This window comes from Jaculus jaculus, chromosome 14, assembly GCF_020740685.1.
Source record: "Jaculus jaculus isolate mJacJac1 chromosome 14, mJacJac1.mat.Y.cur, whole genome shotgun sequence".
Lineage (NCBI taxonomy): Eukaryota > Metazoa > Chordata > Mammalia > Rodentia > Dipodidae > Jaculus > Jaculus jaculus.
The window spans coordinates 38,522,828-38,546,240 of NC_059115.1; the positions used below are offsets into that span (position 1 = coordinate 38,522,828).

At 42.8% G+C, this 23,413-nt stretch overlaps 1 protein-coding gene across 16 annotated transcripts in view; it reads right to left on the reverse strand.

Moving 5' to 3' along the window:
* The window catches only part of Itpr1 (inositol 1,4,5-trisphosphate receptor type 1), a 380,520-nt gene extending 365,483 nt beyond the window's left edge, over positions 1 to 15,037 (reverse strand). For all 16 annotated transcript variants that reach the window (XM_045134263.1, XM_045134269.1, XM_045134267.1 and 13 more), the window contains exons 1-2: positions 14,878 to 15,037; positions 14,040 to 14,114 (exon numbers count right to left, since the gene is read on the reverse strand). The gene's annotated coding sequence lies outside the window, so the exon portion shown is untranslated. The remainder of the gene's footprint in view (positions 1 to 14,039; positions 14,115 to 14,877) is intronic.
* Positions 15,038 to 23,413: the final 8,376 nt, after the last annotated feature.

Below are 23,413 nucleotides of genomic sequence, written 5' to 3' on the forward strand. Positions count from 1 at the left end.
TGCTTGGTTTTGTTTTGTTTTGCATAGCTTTATTCCTTCCATCCTCCAAAAAAAAGGGGCCTTCTAGTGTTGGTTTCATGGCTACTAGCTTTAAAAGTAATGAAACCAAAAAGGTTCCTCTAAAGTCAAATAGCAAAGAGGGGCTAAAAAGCATCCGGGATCCACGCCAGCCCCTCAGAACTGAGGTCAAGGACCAGTACAAAAAGTCCCACGTCACTTTTAGGTCAAGCAGCCTCCAGTTGGGGAGGGGTTAACAATGGGCTGAGACATGGAAGCCATGAGGTTTTTCAGAGAGAAAACAAAAGTATGTGCTGAAGAAGGAAGTGTTGCTGGCATCTGATCAGTCTCCTGGCCAGAGGCCGAGGAAACTGTCCAGAGGAGCACAAGTTTCTCTGCCATGCCCTCACCCAGGTACATATATGGTAATACAGCTGTAAACACGGACTGCAGAAAACCAACACATTTATAGTTGACTCTCCCAAGAGGGAGAAGGTTTTCTCCATGACAGCCTCCTTCTGTTCCTGGGCACTCTTGGGGTTAATTTCAGAACTTCCTTTGAGCAAAGATGCTGCACGTTATCATCTGCATTGTGAAGGGAGATGAGTGCAGAATTCTTTTTGAGCTGGACACAATGCCTAACCTTTCTCCCTCATACACATTCACATGGGCGCTTTCTTGCTGTCTCATTCCATCAGAAAGTGTCCTCATAAACACAGCATGTCCCCATCACCATGTCATTATCCTATTGCAAATAGCACAGAAAATAATACTCTGCTTTCATTTTCATCCTGTCCCAAAGGAAGTCACCAACTTGGAAATTTCAAGGTCCATTAAGCAGGGTCCTTTATGACAACCTTATAAACAGGTATTGTAAATCTGTATTTCAGAACAGCTAGCTAGTTTAAATGTTGGCCTTCAGGATGGAGATATAGCTTAATGGTGGAGCACTTGCTAGGACACACAAAGCCCTGGATTTGATCTCCAGCACTGGAAGAAAATATTTTCCCACATATGTTTCTCTCACACACAAATCTATTGAACTGTTCACATATGTCTAGTAAACTGTCTGTCCTCAAAACAGGTACACTGTTACAAAAAGGTATTTCTCAAGAAAGATACCAATGATAGTATCTGCTTTTTAAAAAATATTGTTATTTATTTGCATGCAGAGATAGAATGAGAGAGGGGGAATAGGTACTCCAGGGCCTCCTGCCACTCCAAATGAATTCCAGATGCATGCACCGCTTTGTTCATCTGCTTTATGTGGGTACTCGGAAACTGAACCCAGGCTTTTCAAGCAAGTGCCTTTAGCCACTGAGCCACCTCTCTAGACCCAAGTATCTGCTCTTAAGTCTCCTTATGACCACAGTAAGAAAAACCAATGGATCAAATTTGGTCAGTGAGAACACTGGTGAAATGGTAGTTAAAAAGCATTGAGCCAAAATTCCTCATTTCATATGTGGCAAAACCAACCAACCCACCCAACTGTGGTACAGTAATTTCTTGGAGGTTACACAGCCAGTGAGTTGGCAATTCCAGACCATAGCGCTGCAAACACCAAGGCCAACACTTGTGGGAAGTAGGGAGAGGGTGTTTATTTTGTTTAAAAAATTAAAGTCTGCCCCAACCTACAGACACCCTTTGCCTATACAGCCTGAATCACAAAGAATCAGCAAAGCAAGTTAGGTCAATAACCTAGAGAGGTAAGTCTCAGGGAGTCTTGGAAATTGACTCTAGGGCAGACTTTCCCAGCCTTGTCATGACTGACATTTGGAGCAAACAGCTCTTCGTGGTGGGAGCCTGTGTGCTGGGAACTGGAGCAGGCTGAGCTACAACCCTGGCCTCTTGCCCACTGAATACCAGCAGCACTTTACCACAAGAACCACACATGTGACAATCAAAAATGTCTCCTGACAATGCCCATTGTGCCCTGGAGGGCCAAAACACCCTGCTGGTTGAGAATCACTGTCCTAGAAATGTGTCTTGGTTTTTTTGTTTTGTTTATGAGGTAGCCCAGGCTGACCTGGAATTTACTATATAGTCTCAGGCTGGCCTTAAACTCACAGAGAGCCTCCTGCCTCAGCCTGGGATTAAAGGAGTACACCACCAGGCTCAGAAGCAGGTACTTTTATACCTATTCTACAGAAGAGGAAACAGACGCACAGATGTTCTATGTTTTGCTCATACCCAAGAAGCAGTAAATGGTGGGGTGCTCAGGAGCCCTGTCTTGTGGTAATACCAATCCCACATTTGTTTCACTACCTGATTCGCACTTCCACTCCCGCTTACTGTCGTAACATGTCCTCTAGAGAGCTGGACTCAGCAAGAGCACAAAAGCCATCCAAAAGAACTTAATGCTTTTCTACGTGGCCCTCATTTCCCTTTGCACACCAAAAAGGCATTTCAAAACAATATGCCAGCTCAGAAAGCTTTAAACAGCAGAGACACACAAAACATTAGATTTTTCTGAGAAGCAACCTGAAATCTTTGAAGAAAAAAAAATGTGTAAGAATCACCTTAACAAATATTTTGTGAGGGTGCCCTACATGCTAGGTACTCTTGTGGGTTAAAATACCAAAAAGGTCCATGAGGAAAAATAAAGATCATGTGTCATGGAGTTTCAAATAACAGGAAAAAATTTCAAGTATCAGGAAGCATTTGGGCAGGAACCTAGGAAATAGAAGAAATTGGCTGGGGGGCTGGGAATGGAGACGGTGGTGAAATACAGCAGTACATATACACACACACATCACACATACCACCACCATCATCAACAAGGCAAATAAATGAATGTTCTTGGTGTTGTATCAGCTTTTGATGCTCAGAAATATGTGCCTGGGATGCTTTTAAGCTGTCTTTGCAGAACAAAATCATTTCCCTAATAAAGCTCCTCCCCAAATGCAAATGAATACCAAGAAATTTGGAGACTAGTGGTATTTTCCTTTCTTCAAGAGTTTTCTGTTGGATAACATTGTATCAAGCATTGCAGAAGTTCTGCCAATGACAGAAGTCCTAAAGCATTCTAAAACATCAACTCCTCCAAGCTCCTGAATATACCAGGTAAAAAATACAGCTGCAATTTTTGTTTATGTTCACTGCACTGGTAGTTTTCAGTCTCTTTGTACCTGTAGGTCAACAGCAAATAGCAGCATCAGCAAGTGTAAACACATGAAGTTTACATTTTTGCCAGAGAGAATTCTGCCCAAACTGCTTACTCATCTCAGCTTGGTGGGTCAGCCTACCTTTCCACTTCACTGAAAATGAGAAGGTTGCTAGGGGCAAGTACAAAGGTCAGCTTCAACAGGTGAGAACCAGCCATGAAGAAACACAGGAACTATAAAAGAACCTGTGCGGCGACATCCCAAGGCAAACATCCAGGACAGCTCTTCATACATCAATGAGGACACATCGCCCACTACAATATTAAGTTCTGACTGAGTGGGTCTGGGATGAGAAATTACTAACCAGCTCTCAGCTGAAGCCAATACTGCTGCTCTAGGGACCACCCCTGGGGTAATACAGATGTAAAACACCCTTCTCATAGTTCTGACTGCAGCCTACAGCAGGAGAAACACTGAGCTAAAAATCCAATGTTCTGATAAAAAGGAGGAGGAGTAGGATTTCTATAAGGTACACCAGTTGTTTTCCTTTTTCTTTTTTTTCCTCTGTGAATACTTTATTATTAACAACAACATATTTTGTATGGATATGTCATGTGTTGGTACCCTCTCTTCTCTTGCCCCATTCTGCTGGGGGCCCCGCTCAGTGGGGTTGCAGATATTCCCCATGGGGTTGTGAGTTACTCATTGTGGAAGCAGCAGTTATTTGGTGGGGGGGACTGTTCTTTTTCTGTGGTAGGATTTGAACTAATTGTGTCACACTTGCTCTACTACTGAGCTATACCCACAGCCTACTTTAAGTAAAGCTGGAGCATTCTAATACAAAATCCAAATTCTTCAAAATGCACAATGGTGAGTGCTGACACAGATAACACAAGGATATTTCCACACCATGAAGCTACCTGCATGCAAAGAGAAAAAAAAAATCACTAATACGACTACATAAAATTATCTTCAGGCAATGTGTGCATAACATGTGTACTAAAAGAAATAAACTTTTTTATTTTTGATTTTTGCTTGTGTGTGTGGTGTGTTTGTGTGGTGTTTGCATGTGTGTATGCCCCAGAAGAGCCTCATATGCTCCCCTGCAGTGGGGGTCCCTTACGTGCAGTAGCTGGAATGGAACATTAGGGCTCTGTTCCAGGACTCTTCCACCTGGTCTTGTTTTGAGCCAGAGTAAAAGAAATGAACTTCGGGGTTGGAGAGAGAGTTTAGCAGTTAACGTACTTGCCTGCAAAGCCTAACAACCCATGTTCAATTTCCTACTTCCCATGGAAAGCCAACTGCACAAAGTGGTACATGTGTCTAAAGTTCGTTTGCAATAGCTAGAGGCCCTGACACGGCCATTCATATTCTCTCTCTCTCCTTGAAAGTAAATAAACAAATAAATCTAAGCTGGGCGTAGTGGCGCATGCTTTTAATACCACCACTCAGGAGGCAAAGGTAGGAGAACAGCTGTGAGTTTGAGACCACCCTGAGATCACATAGTGAATTCCAGGTCAGCCTGGGCTAGAGAGAGACCCTACCTTAAAAAACAAACAAAAATCTTTCTTTAAATAAAAAAAGAAATGAACTATGATGATAGTCTAAAACCCAAAACACTTCTGGTTCTAAGCATTCTGGGTAAAGAACACGCAATCTGTGTAAGTGAAATATGCTTTGATGTTTTTTTTTAAGATTTATTTTTATTTATTTATTAGATAAAGAGAAAGAGGGAGAGAGAGAGAAATAGAGATTGGAATGGGCATGCCAGAGCCTCTAGCCACTGCAAACAAACTCCAGATGCATATGCCACCATGTGCATCTGGCTTATGTGGAACCTGGAGAATCGAACCTGGGTCCTTAGGCTTCATAGGCATCTGCCTTAACTGCTAAGCCATCTCTCCAGTCCTGCTTTGATGTTTTCTATCCTGCCTACTTCGTCATAAGCTGGTCAAGACCCACAAAATTGTCTTCTACACCTCTTAGTGGGGTACACATGGGTTGACAAACATAGATGGAAAACAAGTAACGTTCTTATTTATCTGAAAGTATAACTGTATTGGACCCATTATATTAAGGCCAAAACAGCCCAGTGATTTTTTTTTTCAAGTTCAGACTATATTCAGAATTCTTGGAAACAGGTAAAACATGTCAAATGCATTGTGAAAATATCACTAGGAATATTCAGGTGTTAAGTTTTCTTCATTTTAATTTATGTTTTTGTCACCCACAGGATGAAAACAAGAATACTTATATGGCCTTGAAAAGAGGCATCTAAATGCCATTTTCCTCTTGAAAGAATAATGTGAACTAGGGCTGCTTGATGAACAGGGTAATTCATAGGCAGGGACAAGAAATACAGAGGATAAGCCTGGAATATCTTGCCACACACAGAGTAAGCTACCAAAGACTTCTAAGACTGTCAAAAGTCTCAGGAACTAACCTAAATAACCACTCCCTCATTGACATCAATAAAAATAACTAAGGGAGATGCTTGTAATGTCTGCTGGCCCAGATTCAACTCCCCAGTAAGCACACAAAGCCAGATGCACAAAGTGGCACATGTGTCTGAAATTTATTTACAACAGCAAGAGGCCCTGGCACACCCATTTTCATTCTCTGTCTCTCTCTCTTTCTCATAAATAACGATTAAAAAAATAATTGCAAGGTGTGCATGCCTGCAATTCCAGCTCTTTAGAACACCAACGGTTCAAGGCCAGCCTGGGCTATAAAGTGAGGAAGAATAGGAGAAGGAAGAGGAAGAAGAATTAGCAGTAATATAAACATGAATTACCTAAAGTTTAAGTCCATGAGTTCACTAGCTTCCAAAGGCATACCCATTGTAAGGTGCAGCCTTTCTCATTAGTAGCATTCCTGGTATTTTGGAATACAGTACTGTGCTGTGAAGGGTACAAGGTAGACTTGGCAAAAGCAAAAATAAAAAAAAGATGTGACTCAGGTCAAGCCTCTATGTAACTACAAAGGTATGACACATTGTAAGCTGTTTAGCAGTACTCCTGATTTCTAACCCATCACTGTCAGTGGCACTCCCTGCCCCAGACTTTCATGATGGCCAATAATGTCCCCAGATGTTTCCAAATGTCACCCAGTTGGCAACCACAGTTGTGAAGCATGCTAGAATACCAGTTCATTAGTCTACAAACTAGTCAGGAGGCTGAGGCAGAAGGTTCACCGGGACCCAGGAGTTGGTGGTAAACCTGGACAACAGGTCCCAGCTTCACTAGATGGATGGATAGATGGATAAATACCTAAACTTCAACTTAAAGCCTAAAGTGCTGATCTTATCTTTCTCACATGAGCTAAGTGGAGAAGGCTTCTTTCATAAAAGAACCCCAGCTGATAAAAGCAGACAGAAAAACAGAACCAGCATACTGAATCATTAAGCATCAGGGGTCACTAGTATCACAAGAGAATCCAGACTTCTCATATCTAATACTCTCTTGTAAGTATACTTTAGGAACTAACTTGACAAAAAAAAAAAAAATGATAATTAATTAAAGTAAGAGCCAAGTGTAGTGGTGTATTAATCCCAGCACTTGGAAGGCAGAGATAAGAGAATCATTTTGAGTTCAAGGACAGGCTACAGAGAAAGTTCCATGTCAGCCTGCACTAGAATGAGACCCTACCTCAAAAATAAAAAGAACATGGGCTGGAGAGATGGCTTAGTGGTTAAGTACTTGCCTGTAAAGCCTAAGGACCCCAGTTCGAGGCTCAATTCCCCAGGAGCCAGGTTAGCTAGATGAACAAGGGGGCACACGTGTCTAAATTCATTTGCAGTGGCTGGAGGCCCTGGCGCACCCATTCATTCCCTCTCCCTCTCCCTCTCTGTCACTCTCAAATAAATAAATAATAAACAAAAATAAAGGTGTGCGTGGTGGCACACACCTTTAATCCCAGCACTTGGGAGGCAGAAATAGGAGGATCACCATGAGTTCGAGGCCACCCTGAGACTACATAGTGAATTCCAGGTCAGCCTGGGCTGGAGACCCTACCTCAAAAAACCAAAAAATAAAAATAAAAATAAAATAAAAAGAACATTCTCTCTATATATCTGCCTCTTCCTCATTCTCTGTCTCTAAAATAAATAAATATTTAAGCAGCAAGAGGTCCTGGCATACCCATTTTCTCTCACTCTATCTTTCTCTCTCTCCCCCCCCCCAGCAAATAAATTTTAAAAAGAAGCTATTATTGGCATATGTTTAAAAGCTTTTATGTATTTTTTTATTTGAAAGAGAGAGAATGGGCAGGCCAGGGCCTCTTGCCATTGCAAACAAATTCCAGACACATGCAACACTTTGTGCATCTGACTTTACATAGATACTAAGGAATTGAACGCAGGCCAGCAAGATTTGCAAGAAAGTACCTTTAACCACTGAACCATATCCCCATCCCCATGTTTAAAATTTTCTATGATAAAAGTTTTCAGTACACACCAACAGAAAAAAGTACCTTGGGGCTGGAGAGGTGGCTGAGCAGTTAAGGCACTTGCCTGCAAAGCCAAAGAACCTAGGTTTGATTCCCCAGGACCCATCTAAGCTAGATGCACAAGATGGCACATGCATAATGGAGTTTGTTTGCAGTGGCCAGAAGCCCTGGCACACCAATTCTCTTTGATTCTCTGATATGTTTTTTACTCTACTCGTTCCATACATGTCACTGTTCATATGGAATCCCATCAAAGGGACAGAACTTTAGAGAAATAAAAATACAGATGTCTACTTACTAACAACAGCAACAAAGCCAGGCATACTGGCACACCCCTTTAATCCTAGCACTGGGGAGGCAGAGGTAACAGGATCACTGTGAGCTCAAAGCCAGCCTGGGACTGACTACAACGTACCAGGTCAGTCTGGGCTAGAATCAGGCCCCTTCCTCGAAAAACCAAATATACATACATATATGCACATATGTGTATGTATATGTATATATATTCGAGATGCTCTACGTGGGGGAGGGAAGCCTGGGGAAATGGCTCAAGAGTTAAAGGCACTTAGTTGCAAAACCTGCCAGCCACCCACACAAAGCTGAACATAAAAAATGGTGTGTCTGTGCAAGAGACCCTGGTGTGTGTACATACACACACACACCTCCAAAGACATAATATAGGATGATATAGTACTTTAAAAAAAAAAAAAAAAGGCGTGGTGGCGCAAGCCTTTAATCCCAGCACTCAGGAGGCAGAGGTAGGAGGATTTCCATGAGTTTGAGCCAACCTGAGACTACATAGTGAATTCCAGGTCAGCCTGAGCTAGAGTGAGACCCTACCTCAAAAAAACAAACAACAACAAAAAAAGTATTCTAAGTGCAAAAGGGAGGGGCTGTAGGACAATGAATTTTAAATATACACATAATGCTTACATAATGGGGGGAAACCTGGAACCCAAGCCTTGGATGGTATGCAGCTGTTGTCTTGCTGTATTGCTGGTCCTAAGCTTTTAACAATGAACCTATGTGTCCATCGTGGTAACACAATCTCAGGCTGTTACGTTTGCATGTGGGAAGGGTCCACATGAGCTATCAGAACAATTGCTGATGTGTGGCTTCTTACTCTCTAAATGAGGAAGAACACGGTGCAGGTTTCCTGGGACGCCCATTCCCCCAAATAAGACTTAATGGCTACCAGAGTGGTGACAGGGCAGAAGGCTTATGCTGCACCCCACGATCACCATGAGGTTCTTAGAGTCTGCTGTACAAGCCAAATGTAGGACCTTCTTTTCATCAGAGAGGATTGCTTTCCAAGTGAAGTGAATCTCAATCTCAGGCAAAGCCATGTGATATGTAGAAATCTGACCTTTGTCCTATAACAAGTTCCCATCTGGAATGTGAGTTTGCCAGCTTCGCCAGTCTCTTCGGAAGGGGCAGTAGAGTTCACTGATGCTGAAAACCACACTGGGGACTCTGATAGGGCTTAGGGATCCTGTATTGTCTGTCACTTTCACTGCTGGACCTTGTCTTCCCTCCCACCTCAACCCCTGGCACTCCTCCCCAGCTGGAGCCAGCCCAGAGTCCTTGCCCTGCCTCCCACATGTCCCCTATCCTCCCACCTCAGGGCCTTTGCACTTTTACTCTGGACTTCTGGAAAGTCCCTTCCCTTAGATATTGACATGGCTTCCTTGGCTCATTTCCTTTAGTACTCTGCTCAAATGTCACCTCAGTAGAGTCCTGCTTTGACTCCTAAGCCCTAAGTGTTGTCTTATAACCCCTCACTGTGTTTTGTTGTTCCTGTTTTGCTTTTGTTTTGGTAATAGAAACATGAACGTTTACCACCAGCATCCATTTCCAGAACTATATTATTCCCAGGAAAACTTTGTACCCCTTTAACATACTCCCCTACTTTCCTTACCACTAAAAGCAACTCTACATTCTGGGCCTATGACTCAGACTACCGTAGGTACCTCATAAAAGCAGAATCATGCAACATGCATCCTTTTGTCTGGCTTATTTCACTTAGCACATTCTCAAGGTTTGTCCACATAGTAGCATGTGAGAATTCCCTTCCTTTAAAGGCTAAATAATATTTCGCTGCATATAACACCATACTTTGTTTATTCGTTCATCTTCCAACAGACACTTGAGATTTTTTTCACCTTTGGCTACTTCAGTTAAAGCTGCTTGCAACATGGATATGCCAACAACTGCTCAAGTACTTGTTTTCAATTCTTTTAGATAATATACCTACAAATGGAAATGCCCAATCCTGTAGTCATTACATGCTTAACCTTTTGCATCACCAACATACATTTCAGTACACCCTGCATTCCACCAGCAATGCACAGGCTTTCAATTTCTCCTTGTCCACATTTGTCATTGTCTGTTTATCCTTACAGGGCTTGGTTTTTCTCCACAGTACTTACTACTTCTCATACCTTAATACTTAATTTATTTAATTTGGCTGTCTCTCCTCAACTAGGATCTAAGCCTTTTAGCCACAGGATTATTTGCTCATAGCTATATCCCAAGCACCCACTACACACTTGGTACATAACAGGTGCTCAAGAAATTTTCAGAATAAGCAATATAAGACATTTGAATGACAGCAACTTTAAAAGGCATAGATATATCCAATACATTTAGCATACCAAGTGCCTTCAAGATGTCCAACTCAGGGACTCTCAATTTAACAGGTGATGGTTTCAGTTGTTTATTCAGCTCAAGCTATACCTCATTAGCAATCATCTCAGAACCACAGACACTGTGACAACTAGGAGGGATCATAAAAGTTATGACATTCCTGCCACTGAACTGACCTCAATCTAATCACACTCATCAAAAGAACCATGGGGGCTGGAGAGATGGCTTAGCGGTTAAGCGCTTGCCTGTGAAGCCTAAGGACCCCGGTTCAAGGCTCGGATCCCCAGGTCCCACGTTAGCCAGATGCACGAGGGGGCGCACGCGTCTGGAGTTCGTTTGCAGAGGCTGGAAGCCCTGGCGTGCCCATTCTCTCTCTCTCCCTCTATCTGTCTTTCTCTCTATGTCTGTCACTCTCAAATAAATAAATTAAAAAAAAAATTAAAAAAAAAAAAAAAAAGAACCATGGAAGGGCTGGAGAGATGGCTTAGCGGTTAAGCGCTTGCTTGTGAAGCCTAAGGACCCCAGTTCGAGGCTCGGTTCCCCAGGTCCCACGTTAGCCAGATGCACAAGGGGGCGCACGCGTCTGGAGTTCGTTTGCAGAGGCTGGAAGCCCTGGCGCGCCCATTCTCTCTCTCTCCCTCTATCTGTCTTTCTCTCTGTGTCTGTCGCTCTCAAATAAATAAATAAAAATCTAAAAAAAAAAAAAAAAGAACCATGGAAAAACTTGAGCAGCAAAAATGAACTAAGATCACCATGATTTCTAGTGAACAGAAGTCTGCAAATGCAATGTGTTTTATTTTAATAGATAAACCAATAGCAAACAAGATGGGACATTGGCCTTCAGTAGACTCCTTAATTAGAAGTATCCAAGGACAGCTTGACCTAGAAACCTAAGTCCAGGCCTACTTTTATTTTGATTGTTTTTTTTTCTGTTGCTCATATTTGATATGTTATTTTATATGGCTTGTGTTTTAAGAGTTGCTTATGAAAAAAGTCAAACAGAAATTCCATAAGAATATTACTAGCTATAAAGCCATTTGAGTTTTTTTTTTTTTTTTCTCAAGAAAGCAATTTTGTATACTACTAGATTAGAGCCAATCAGGCTCTCTCACTCTTCTCCCTCCCTCTCCTCCATATAATGGTGGTGTGCAGCTGAAAATACTTTGAAGGCAAGTTTAACAGATCTTTTTCGTGGAGTTAATCAACTACATCTCTTCCAAGCAACCACTGTACTCCCCACCCCACCCCCATGCCTTTTTTTAAGAAAAAATGACAATCTCCTCCACAAGGAAGCTACCTTGTTTGAATGGATAATACCACTGTCATTCCCAAATGACATTCTCAGGTCTCCATGTGGAAGCTAGAATGATTCATTAGGAACATGAAGAGCTTTCTCTGACTGGGAAGAAGAAAATCTTGATAGGATTTTCTATTCTGATTTTAATTAGTCAGAGGGGAAATTGTACTTTCAATCAACATAACTGGAAGAAACGACGAAGAAAAACCATCTGCCCAATTGACCACCAGGTAAGCTGGAGGATCTCTAAAAAGCTCCCAACATTCTGCAGGTGCAAAAACACCTTACCCTGTTAACCTGCTAAAGATGCCTTGAAGTAAATGAAGGAGAAGTACCTCAGGTCCTAAACGCACTCAATGCTCTATGTACACAACATGCCCTGGGGCTGTTTGCTTTTCATTGTTTTCATTCAGATTTACAACATATACTTTTCTAAAATGAATTCAGCCTAACATTTAACATTGCCTCACATCTCCACTTTCTTGGATCCCTGTCAATGACTACAGGGTTTCCTTCTTACACCAAGGCAAGCATAGTCAGTTCAGCATTGGTTGAACATAAGTAAGAGTCATTTCATTAAAAAAGTATGTTAGGGCTGGAGAGATGGCTTAGCGGTTAAGCGCTTGCCTGTGAAGCCTAAGGACCCCAGTTCAGGCTCAATTCCCAGGACCCACGTTAGCCAGATGCACAAGGGGGGTGCACATGTCTGAAGGTCATTTGCGGTGGCTGGAGGCCCTGGCGCGCCCATTCTCTATCTGCTTTTCTCTGTGTCTGTTGTTCTCAAATAAAAATAAACAAAAAAATTTTAAGTATATTAGTTGGGTGTAGTGGTTTATGCCTTTAATTCCAGCACTAGGAAGATAGAGGTAGGAGAACCGCAGTGAGTTCAAAACCAGACTGGGACTACAGAGTGAGTTCCAGGTCAGCCTGGGCTACAGTAAGACCTTACCTTGAAAAACACCACCACCAAAAGTATATTTAGGGCTGGAGAGATGGCTTAGCAGTTAAGGCACTTACCTGCAAAGCCAAAGGACCCAGATTCCATTCCATAGGACCCACAGAAAGCCAGATGCCTAAGGTGTCACATGTGTCTAGAGCTCATCTGCAGTGCTGGAAGACCTAAGTACCTATATTCTTTCTCTTTCTATCTGCCTCTTTCTCTCTAAAGAAAATAAAAATATCCATTTTAAAAGTACATTTACCATTTCCTAACTTGTCTCCCTCCCTCCCCCCCTCCCTCTCCCTCTCTCTCCCTCTCTCTGCCATCCTACTGAAGCACATCTGTGGAATTCAGTATGCATCAGTGCCTATGGGTCACACCTTGCTGCCAAGTGAGTTCAGCCTGTATCTCAGTCTGTACCTATACCTGAGAGTTTCTGTGATCTATGACTCTACACCTGGCTTACAGGGACCTAATGTGTCTTAGTACTTTTAGAAAACCAGATAGGGAAGTCTGTGGACCAGCTTTGTCTTGTCTGTTTCTTACTTCAAAGGAAGGACTGACTGACCCCCAATTTTGACTCTGTCAGGTCAACACAGCCATTAGAAGAAATCCAAGAAAGAACTAACCTTATACATCTCAATGCTTCCCCCTCCACCAGCACTCCTGAGGATCTTATCAACAGGAAACAAAAGCTCTATACTACCATAATGAAGTATCTGGCTTTTATTCCCTAATTAGAAAAGCCCAACGATTGTAGCCCAGGGAACAGCTAAATATTTGGGACGTTAAAGAAGTTACTAAGAACCAGCTGCCCACTGCTGCTCACCCCTATTAACTTGTTGTTTACCCTGCTCCTGACCAGATTGGGAGGAAAAAAAAAGAAAAAAAAAACTTTGTACAGCTGAACCTGCTGTAAGAGGAGATGCCTACGCACCTGTGGAGACCTCACTTTCTAGACTTGCAGTGTGCCCATGGGTGAGGGGGAGAGGAGTTGTTGGGTTTACAGATAGATAAACTCTGCCCTCAGCTTATATGTGAGGACAGGCACCAAAACAATATTAGCACACCGTATTCCCTGACATGCAGGTGGCTTCCCTCACTCAAGACCTGGATGCTACTATGTTGTGCTTTGAGCACTAACTTCCCCTTCTGAAGTTCTCATTCTTTCAATTTGCCAAATACTTTCATTTCTTTCACTATATCCTACTCTGATTAAGCACATATCCACAGTAAGAAAAAACAAAGTGACTCTTTGAAAAATGGGGAGAATTTCGTTTTTGCTTACGCATCTTGGTACATAAGATGTCCTGCATCCTTCAGAATTTAAATTATTAACGTGCTTCTCAGGCCCACAATGGTCTGCCCTTTTACAGCTCCATTTTATGTGTTTTTTTTTTTTTTTTTGGTCCCCTCCCTCACATAAACATTCAGGCTGCTTCGATTTTGAGCCACCATCAAAAGTGGCTGTCCCCAAAGCCCTTACAGACAGCAGTGTCCAATGTTGAACACTGAGCCAGGCAAACCTTCGTGTCTACTTTGAGAGGTCTTAAGACAGGGTTAGGATAAGAATTCATTACTGACCACAACACTCAGCTTTCACACTCACCTGACCAGGTCAGGCACTCTGTGTCCAAGGCTCGTCCAGTAAGGGATGCGAATCCTGCTCCTCTCTACTCAGCTCCTAAATATTTACAAAGAAAGATGACTGAGTAGGAGAGACCATGTATTCCGGATTTCTACCTACGTTAGCCTCCCTTTCCCCTGTTGTAGTGGGCAGGGGGTCGATTACAACTAACTACACTTGCTTATTTCCAGTGCGTAACTGACAAGTAGAATCCCGCACAGACAAACTTCGAACGTGCCAGAGGCTTGAAACTAAAGGAAGTGTTTGGCAGATCCCAAAGCACTTGTTTCCCCGCGTGGAGGCGAGTATCCGAAACCTGCATCCTCACTGGGAACACTATCTTCTGGTTTTCTCCCGTTTTTTTTTTAACCCTCCCCACGGGGCCCCCACTCATGCATTATTCTCCCAACCATGCAGCGCGAGAGGGAGGGCTACATTTTTAGAAAGACGGTTTCCTTAGGCAGACTTGTAAGTGACACCCCCTCATGTCCACCTCCAAGGGGGAAAAAAAACACAAAACAAAACTATTTCCTGCAGCTGCTTCAACAGTTTCCAACTTAGGGGAATGCCATTCCAGGGCACAGAAGATCCTCAAAGCCGGCCACTGGAGTCGAGGACATTTGGGATTGTTTAAGCATAAAATGAGACTTTTCCCCAGAACTGGCCAGCAAAACAAAAATAATTAAAAAAAAAATTTAAGCCCCAATATACTCCAGTGCTTGCAAACCCACCACCAAACTCTCAGAAAGCAGGGCAAAAACTTGTGCGCCCCGGGGCCAGTGCCAACTCCCCGCGCCCTCTGCCCGGCCCCAGCCGCTACCTTGGTGCCGGGGAGCCGCGCCGGTTTGAGGGACGAGGAGCGGGTTTAGCGGCCGCTGGGCAATCCCATATCTGCGAAGAAGGAGCTGGTTCCGTTAGGATGGAAGCGGAACACCCACACCTCCTCACGGCGTGTGCTTTCTCTCTCTCCACCCCTACCTCCTTCTCCACTACCACCACCACCTCCACCACCTCCTCCTCCACCTCTCCTCCCACCCCAGCAGGCTTGAGGAAACGCCTCAGCAGAACATCCACATGGTTACTGCACTTTGAAGCGGTTCTCGGCGCCTTTTATAGGCCAGGAAGCTCCCTGGGCAATGTAGTCCAAGTCCTAGGTCATGCCGGCGCCTGGGGCAGCGGGGCAGGACTACAAGTCCCAGAATCCCCTGGGCTCTCGGGCTTGACTCCAGACGCACGCAGGAGGGGCTTTCTTTCGGCTAGCGGCGGGGCTGCGAACCTGTGTCCGCTGCTGGTGCGCTTCGCGGGGCTAGATGCTCGCGACGCAAAGCCACCCCTCCGGGGAGTCCCCCACCCCTGGGCATGCTTCCCCATTGGCTGCGCTCACTTCCTGGAAGCCAGGTGTCACTAGGGGCCGGGAAGGAAGGAGGAGTTCGGATTACTGCTTTGGGAAGTTTTTATAAACTGTTACCCACTCTCCACCCCCCGCCGCTTCCCCACCCCGCTCTGGGTCCCCGAGCCAAGAATTTCAGAAATCCGGGGCACAAAAACTCCAGTGTTTGCGGTCAAGGATTAAAGGAGCAAGGTTGTCTTAATTTAATCTGCACCGCCTGCTCGTGTTTGCAGAAACGCTGAATCTGAGAGGGACAGTCCTAGCCAGAGGGCACTCGGGCGAGTCGCTGACAGCACCTTTCTGAATCCGAGCGGTGTGTGTCTTTTGTCGCCCTGCGGAAGGTATTAAAAGAAATGCCACCCTCTCCGACGTGCAAATAAAGGAACCGTGTTGTAACTTGCCAGTGCTGACTGCGATCTGAGGCAGAAAAGAAACAGAAACTGCGGCCTGAGTCCTGACCCCAGCCGCTAGCCGGCTCCCCTGGTCCTGGAAGCTGGAGCGTACTTAAATAAATAAGCCGCGAGCCACAAAAATAAGGGCTTGGAAGAGAGGCTCGCAGAGATGCGTCCTAGGGAGGCGCGCCCCAGCATCTTCCCCGGGGTATCTTGGACCAAGTGGGTTTCAACACATCAAGAAAAGTTTGGGCTCCCAGGCTGCAACATGCTTTAAGTGGTGGCTTTTGAAAGGAAGGGAAGAATTTAGATCTAATGCAGTCAGCCTGGCGTCCCCCGCACTCAGGTGACCTGTATTCATTCTTCGATTGTTTCCTGAGTGTCAACTGGGTGCCAGGCTCTGGGTATGATGCTCAACCAAAACGCATCTTCGCCTTCTCGGCAGGCTCTGCCAAGTGCTGCATATGACCTGCTAATAAGACTAATGAGGGCTGGAGAGATGGCTTAGCGGTTAAGCGCTTGCCTGTGAAGCCTAAGGACCCCGGTTCGAGGCTCGGTTCCCCAGGTCCCACGTTAGCCAGATGCATGAGGGGGCGCACGCATCTAGAGTTCATTTGCAGAGGCTGGAAGCCCTGGCGCGCCCATTCTCTCTCTCTCTCCCTCTATCTGTCTTTCTCTCTGTGTCTGTCGCTCTCAAATAAATAAATAAATAAAATTTTAAGACTAATGATTATAAACAAGTGGTGCTTTTACTGCGCCCGGACTATCACACTTTTCTGCATCCTTCTATTGAAGTTTACCAACCCTAGGTATACCTTTGTGTGGCAGGTGTGCAACTGAGGGCTCAGAGAATTAGGTTAGCGTCCCAACATGACGCCAAGAGTTAAGTGGTTGCAGCCTCCATTCCAATTCCAACCTGTGCCAGTCTGAAACCCTTGCGTTTGGGGACATCTACCACCACTCCTTAAAGGACCTCCCTTCCCAGCAGCCTCTGAGCCCTTGGGCCAATCATTTTCATCTTTGCCCTAATTTTGCCATCTTGGAGAGGGAGACACTCATTAGAATTTGCCTACTTTCTATCTGGAGCTCTTGACAGAACAGTCGTGAAATAGCTGACAATTATCGACATAATTAGCGACCAAGCTAATGACAGTTACTGACATTTGTTGGGTGGGTATCATGTGCCAAATATTGTTTTAAGCTCATTAGACTTGTCATCATCTCATGAAATCCTACAAGTGAACCCCCCTCTCTCTCTCTCTCCCTCTCTCTCTGTCTCTCTCTGTCTCCCTCTCTCTCTCTCTCTCTCTCTCTCTCTCTCTCTCTCTCTCTCTCTCTCTCTGTTTTCTTCTTTAACCTATGAGGAAACAAAGAGAAGTTACTTCCCAAAAGGCACACAGAGGCCTGGGCTGCCTGAGGCCTGAACCCTGTTAGCGTCTAAGGACTCAAGTTCTGCTTCCTCCTTTTCAAGAAAACGCCCCTTTTTTGCTATAATAAAAGAGCCCATACATTTCATATTTGCCATCTTTCCCCACAATCAAAACACCTTGTTCCATTTTCAAAGGAATTTTGCTCTTTGACTTTTCAAGCAAATTCAACAAATTAGCAGTATATGATAATATATGGAAAAGCGAAGAGTATTTTACATGCTTCCAACTCAGGAACACAGTAGAATTTTAATGTGGGTTTCCAAAAGAAATACTTGGTCACATGTAAGAGCTGCAGATGGGTGATTTTCATCCCCTCTATACAGCAGACATATGTTCCCTACCTGATTCATCCTGTCTTCCTTCCCAGATCACAAATTTCATTGAATGAAGGGACTGTGCCCTTTCCCCCTGTTTCTCTTGACTCCAAAGGACAAGTCTTTTGACTGCTCATTATAGTACATGTACAAAAAATGTCTTCCAAAATGTTTTTAATGGAAGGTATGTTAAGCATAAGGCAGGCAACATAGCCATATTTTTGAGCATGAAAGCCTTTGAGCACGCTCATTGCAGCATGTTTTCTTTGCTAGGGTATGTACATAGTACTAGTCAGTGCTTGGAAAGTGCCAGAGAATTAACAATCACTGAAAACTAACTTTTCTCATTTTACTAGAATGCAGAGAAGTACTGGGTGATGCACAATTGATGAATTCTGTGTGAGAATAAAAGAGTAATAAAAATCAAAGTAATCTTAATAATCTGTTGTAATGATTAATCTCTGGTTGTCGTTTTGACAGAATTTAGAATCACCATGAAAATAAATATCTTGGCATTTCTGTGGATGATACCATTCCATGGGCTGGGATCCTGAACTAAGTAAAAAGGAGAGCTCTAGATGAGCATCAACCTTCATCTCTCCCTACATTCTCTCTGCTGACAATGTGACACCAGTTTCCAATTCTTACCATGCTTTCCTATCATGATGGACCTCTCTTTGTAGACTTTGGACTTCTACTGTAGGACAAATTAAACCCTTCTCCTTTCATTAGCTGTTTCTGGGGTTTGGTATTATTTCCAGCAATGATTGCACATTGAAATTTCAACAACTTGGCTATCTAATATTTAAATAGATTACTAAAATTAATTTTTGTCTGCTTCTCTTTCCTTTCTCTCTCCCCCTCCCTCTCTCTCTCTCTCTCTCTCTCTGCCTCCTCCCTCCCTCCCTCCTCCCTCCCTCCTCTCCCTCTCTCTCTCTCTCTCTCTCTCTCTCTCTCTCTCTCTCTCTATCTTTGTTTTGTTTTTCAAGGTAGGGTCTCACTCTGGCCCAGACTGACCTGGAAATCACTATGTAGTCTCCAGATGACCTTGAACTCACAGCAATCCTCCTACCTCTGCCTCCCAAGTGCTGGGACTAAAGGTGTACGCCACCATGCCAAGTTTCTTTTTTCACTTTAAATGTTCATACTAAGAAATGAAAGATTAAATCTGCAACTCATTTATTGGACACACTAATCTAGGAATCCTAGAATCTGGATCCTAATATTGTAACTCATGATCATAGCCAGCTATGGAAATAACCATTCATGACTTTGCCCACAAAATGCAAGCAAATGGGAGGGTTTTGCAGTGTCAGGACAGTATTTTAGACTGAGCAGACTAGCTGAGCAGACTAGCTGAGCAGACTAGCACACCAGCCTACCTTCAGGGATCACCACAGATAGAAACAGTTTTCTTCAAGAGGGCAGAAAGATTATAAGAGCCACAGGTTGAGACATCATGCCCAGAGGCATTCTCTCTCCCCCTGAAATAACTGACTACTGCTCCCACAATGCATAAATCACAACCTCATGGGGTATACCCTACTGAGGAGTGTCCCCAGTGGAATGGGGGCAGGGATGAGGCAAAAGAAGGTACCAACACATGATGTATCCATATGAAACATCTTGTTAATAACAATAATAAACATTTTAAAATTAAAAAAACAGTTTTCCTCAGCAGTACACAGCTGAAAACCACAACTAAATTCATCTGCTCAGAAGACCCTCCTCCAGTGCTGTCCTAATAAAGAAAGCAAGATATGCAAAGGAAAGTAGGGGTCAGTAAAAGTGAAATTGACATCAGCTGCACCCTTAGTATCTCAGGTATTTGCTGGTTGATAGAGTGATGCAGCTAGCACTTGCCTTACTAACCTACTGATCAGTGAGTCATACCATATGAAAGTATTTTCAAAGCTCAGCTGAGGTATTCCAAAATAAAATAACAATATCAACAATGGTAGAAAAACTAATACATCCCAGTAAAGTCCTCAGCTCCAAACCAAATATCAACTTATTGGTACAGAGTGATTCCCATTCTTCTCCAAGGAATAAACACCAACTACCAATGATTATCATAATAATCCTTGAGTGCTTAACTAATAGCATCTACAAATTGCTCTTAATTGGCAAGACAGAAGGTCCAATGTTGACGCCATAGAATTTCATGTAGGTTTTTTTTTTTGTTTGTTTCTTGGGGTTTTTTGGGGGGAGGGGGTCTTTTATGGCTTTTGGTACTGACTTCTTTCTCTCTTTCTTTCTTTCTTTCTTTCTTTCTTTCTTTCTTTCTTTCTTTCTTTCTTTCGGTAGCATCTACTCTAGCCCAGGCTGACCTGGAATTCACTATGTATTCTCAGGGTAGCCTCGAACTCATGGCAATCCTCCTACCTCTGCCTCCCAAGTGCTGGGATTTAAAGGCTTGCGCCACCACACCCGGAGTACTGACTTCTTTTAACCTGGTATAATGGCCTATTGTTGACCTTGAAAAAAGAAGTAAAAGGAAATAGCCATAGTCTATGTAATCTTCCATCTAGCCTGGTCTGGTCATTGCTAACCTTCTGTGATGGAAGAATGGAGCCACAGACCTTTTGGAAAGTTTATAAAACCAATGGATCCCTGTTCCTGAACAACATAGACATTCAAAATGGTAGCACCAGTCCATGGAGTCTCTTGTACCCCCTACAAAAAAAAAAAAAAAAAAAAAACAAAAACCACTCATTCACAGACACTTTCACAAGATTAATGTATATTGTAGCTGTGTTGTTCTGTGATTTCTGCCTTACTAACCCAATAAACTCTTTGAGAGTAGGAACTAGGTCCTGTATCTGAGTATCTTCCATTGTATCTCACTTGGAGCTGGGTAGAGTAAGCACTGAGCACTTACTTTGACAATTGGAATTCCAAGAAGAAATGACCTGTAGTCGCTTAGCAGCCTTACTTGAAATGGGGAAAGTAGAGTTGATATTCAGACAAGGAAAGGAGAGTAAATTGGTATACAGCTTGTAAAAATAAGGGTTTTCCTGAGTCCAGACTCTGGGCACCCTGTACACCTAAGAGAAGACACCAGTAGTAAGAGGCCCTACTCTTGTCTAATTTTGGGGGTGCAAAAGAGGCTGATGGTCAGTCACTGTATGAGAACAGGGAACTTGGACATCAGTGACAGGCAGTTTAACGGCTACAAAAGATTCAGAACTAAGCTAGGGTTGTAGTTCAGAGGATGAAGACTTGTCCATTGTATGCAATACTGTGAGTTCAATCCTCAGCACTGACAGAAAAGAATGCAAAAAGTCAACAATTTACTGCCTGTTTAAACCACAAGGAAATGGCAGCTACACCATAGCTGATGGTAATATTATCAATATTTTCTTGAATCACATAAGCAAATAATGAGAACTATTAATTCCTCACACGTTGTTTTGTCATGGATTCTGACATTCATCATTTAGAAATTTATTCTAAAAAATGTACAACTATGTAACATTTATTTTACTAATTTATTTATTCATACTTGCCTATCTTATTCAAAACTGTATAAATATTTATAGCTATTTTCTTTTTGTGATAGCTTTACAATAATTATTTTCTAATCTTTTCTAAAATTTCAATGAATTATTGAAAAAAATGAATCTACATTGAACTTACTGGATAAAATTCTACAATCAGCTAGTTACAACCTAGCAACATTTGGATAAATATTCTTCAGTTTATGAGTAATCCTATTTATTGTAATATAACTTTGTTAAAGTCTTTTCAAATCAACCAGAAGAGCAAAAGATTTATGTGTGAGAAAAGGGAAGTGGAGAAATTGAGAATTTTTGTAGGCTTCTTCGGGGTCAGTATACTTAGTCACTAATCCAGGCATTAAATTCTACTTAAGTTAGTCACCAATCAAGTAGAACTTGGAACTTTTTTTTTCATGACCTATCCTATCAGTGGACACAAATTAACTGCTTTCTTTTATTCCCAATTTACTTTGTTCCCAGATTTTAAGTTGTGTGGACTCTGATAGTAGTTTTAGGATGCAGGTAATCTGAATTCTGAGCTCAACCCAGATGAAGCACAAGACCCATAATTCAGGAAGTGGAACATTTTGGCAAGATCAACACAGAGGAGGCCTGGGGGAAGGGACTGCAGATTATAGTGGGAACTATGCAGGGACATTGTACTGGTTAATACTGAGCGGTCAGTATTCAACTGATGTTGAATGCTTAGTTACCTGCTGTCTGTAGGCGTGGGGTGATGGGCAGACAATAGAATACAAAGAACACGTGCCCTCCTCCACCTTTTTCCGGCATCACTGCCTTTTTTCCCCACAGGAATCATGAAGCTTAGAAGAAAACAAATAGGAAAGTTGGCTGCTTGTATTTATCTTATTTATTTATGAGTGAGTGAGTCAGTAGGCAAGACAGAGAATAAGGGCCGGGCATGGTGGCGCATGACTTTAATCCCAGTACTCGGGAGGCAGATGTAGGAGGATCGCTGTGAGTTTGAGGCCACCCTGAGACTACATAGTGAATCCCAGGTCAGCCTGGACTAGAGTGAGACCCTACCTCAAAAACCAAAACCAAAACCAAAAGAAAAAAAAAAAAGTGAGACAGAGAGAGAGAGAGAGAGAGTAAGAGAGAATGAGAAAGGGCACTCAGGGACCTCTTGCTATTGCAAATTAACTCCAGACACATGTACCACCTTGTGCCTGGCTTTACATGTGTACTGGGGAATTGAACCCAGGCCAGTAGGTTTGCAAGCAAGTGCCTTGAACTACTGAACCATGTCCCCAGCCCCAAGGTGGCTGCTTTTAAATTACAGGATGTAGTCAGTAGCTTGACTTCCATGCCAAAGCCTTGTTTCTTCTTTGAGGACTAGTCTGCAGATCTCATAGCTGTGGCCCAGGAAACAACTGAGATGGCTTCTTGAGTTATTTCACCTTCATTGGTACTTACTGGTTCACCACACTATGTTCACTATGTTTCTCCATTGAAGGTTCACTGTGCCAACATGGTCCTTGTCACTGAAACATTTACATTAAACACAAGAGAAGGAAGTAGATTCTGAATAGTTTCTGTACTGAATTCTACCTTCCCAGAAAAGCAGTGTGTGTGTATGTGTGTGTGTGTGTGTGTGTGTGTCTGTGTGTGTGTGTGTCTGTGTGTGTACCTGTGTGACTGTACTGCCTTTCAGGAGGAGGAGAGCTTAATCTATTTTAAAGGCAGTCTTAGGCCTTACATGTCATCTGAAATATCTTAAGAAACAAAGAAATTGGCTATGTATGAAGCAAATGAGTTTCAAGGAAGCTTTAAGAGAAAAAAAAATTACAAGTGTCTGGTGCTTTTATTACTGAAAATAAATAAAAATGTCTAAAAGAAAACAATGATTGTTTCCCAAAGAATCCCACTCATAAGAAAAGCAAGGCCCTTTTCCCCAAGGTTACAGTATTTAGTTTTACATGTGAGGGAGAACAAATAAGAACTAGGTGGGATGAAAAGTTTTCCACCTAGTAGCAAGACAATACATTTGGCCTTTCTTAAAAAAGAAAAAGATTCTGGTAAGACTTTGTGTCTTAATTAATTTTAACTTGTCTATTACTAAGCTTTCAGTAAAATCAAAATGTTTAAGTTCAACTGGTTTTGGTTAGAGAAGCAGAGCGAGAAGTTACTATTAGAAAATCTTTGTGTTATATTGGTTTTTGCCCTTGCTTTTAAAAAAGAGCCAAAGGGAAAAAATAGAAAGAAAGGAAAAAAGAATGTGCACATTCTGACCCCAAATCAGTATTAGAAAATAGGTTTTCAGATGAAATTAACCTTTATTTCTCCTCTATTTATTTTCAGAACATATC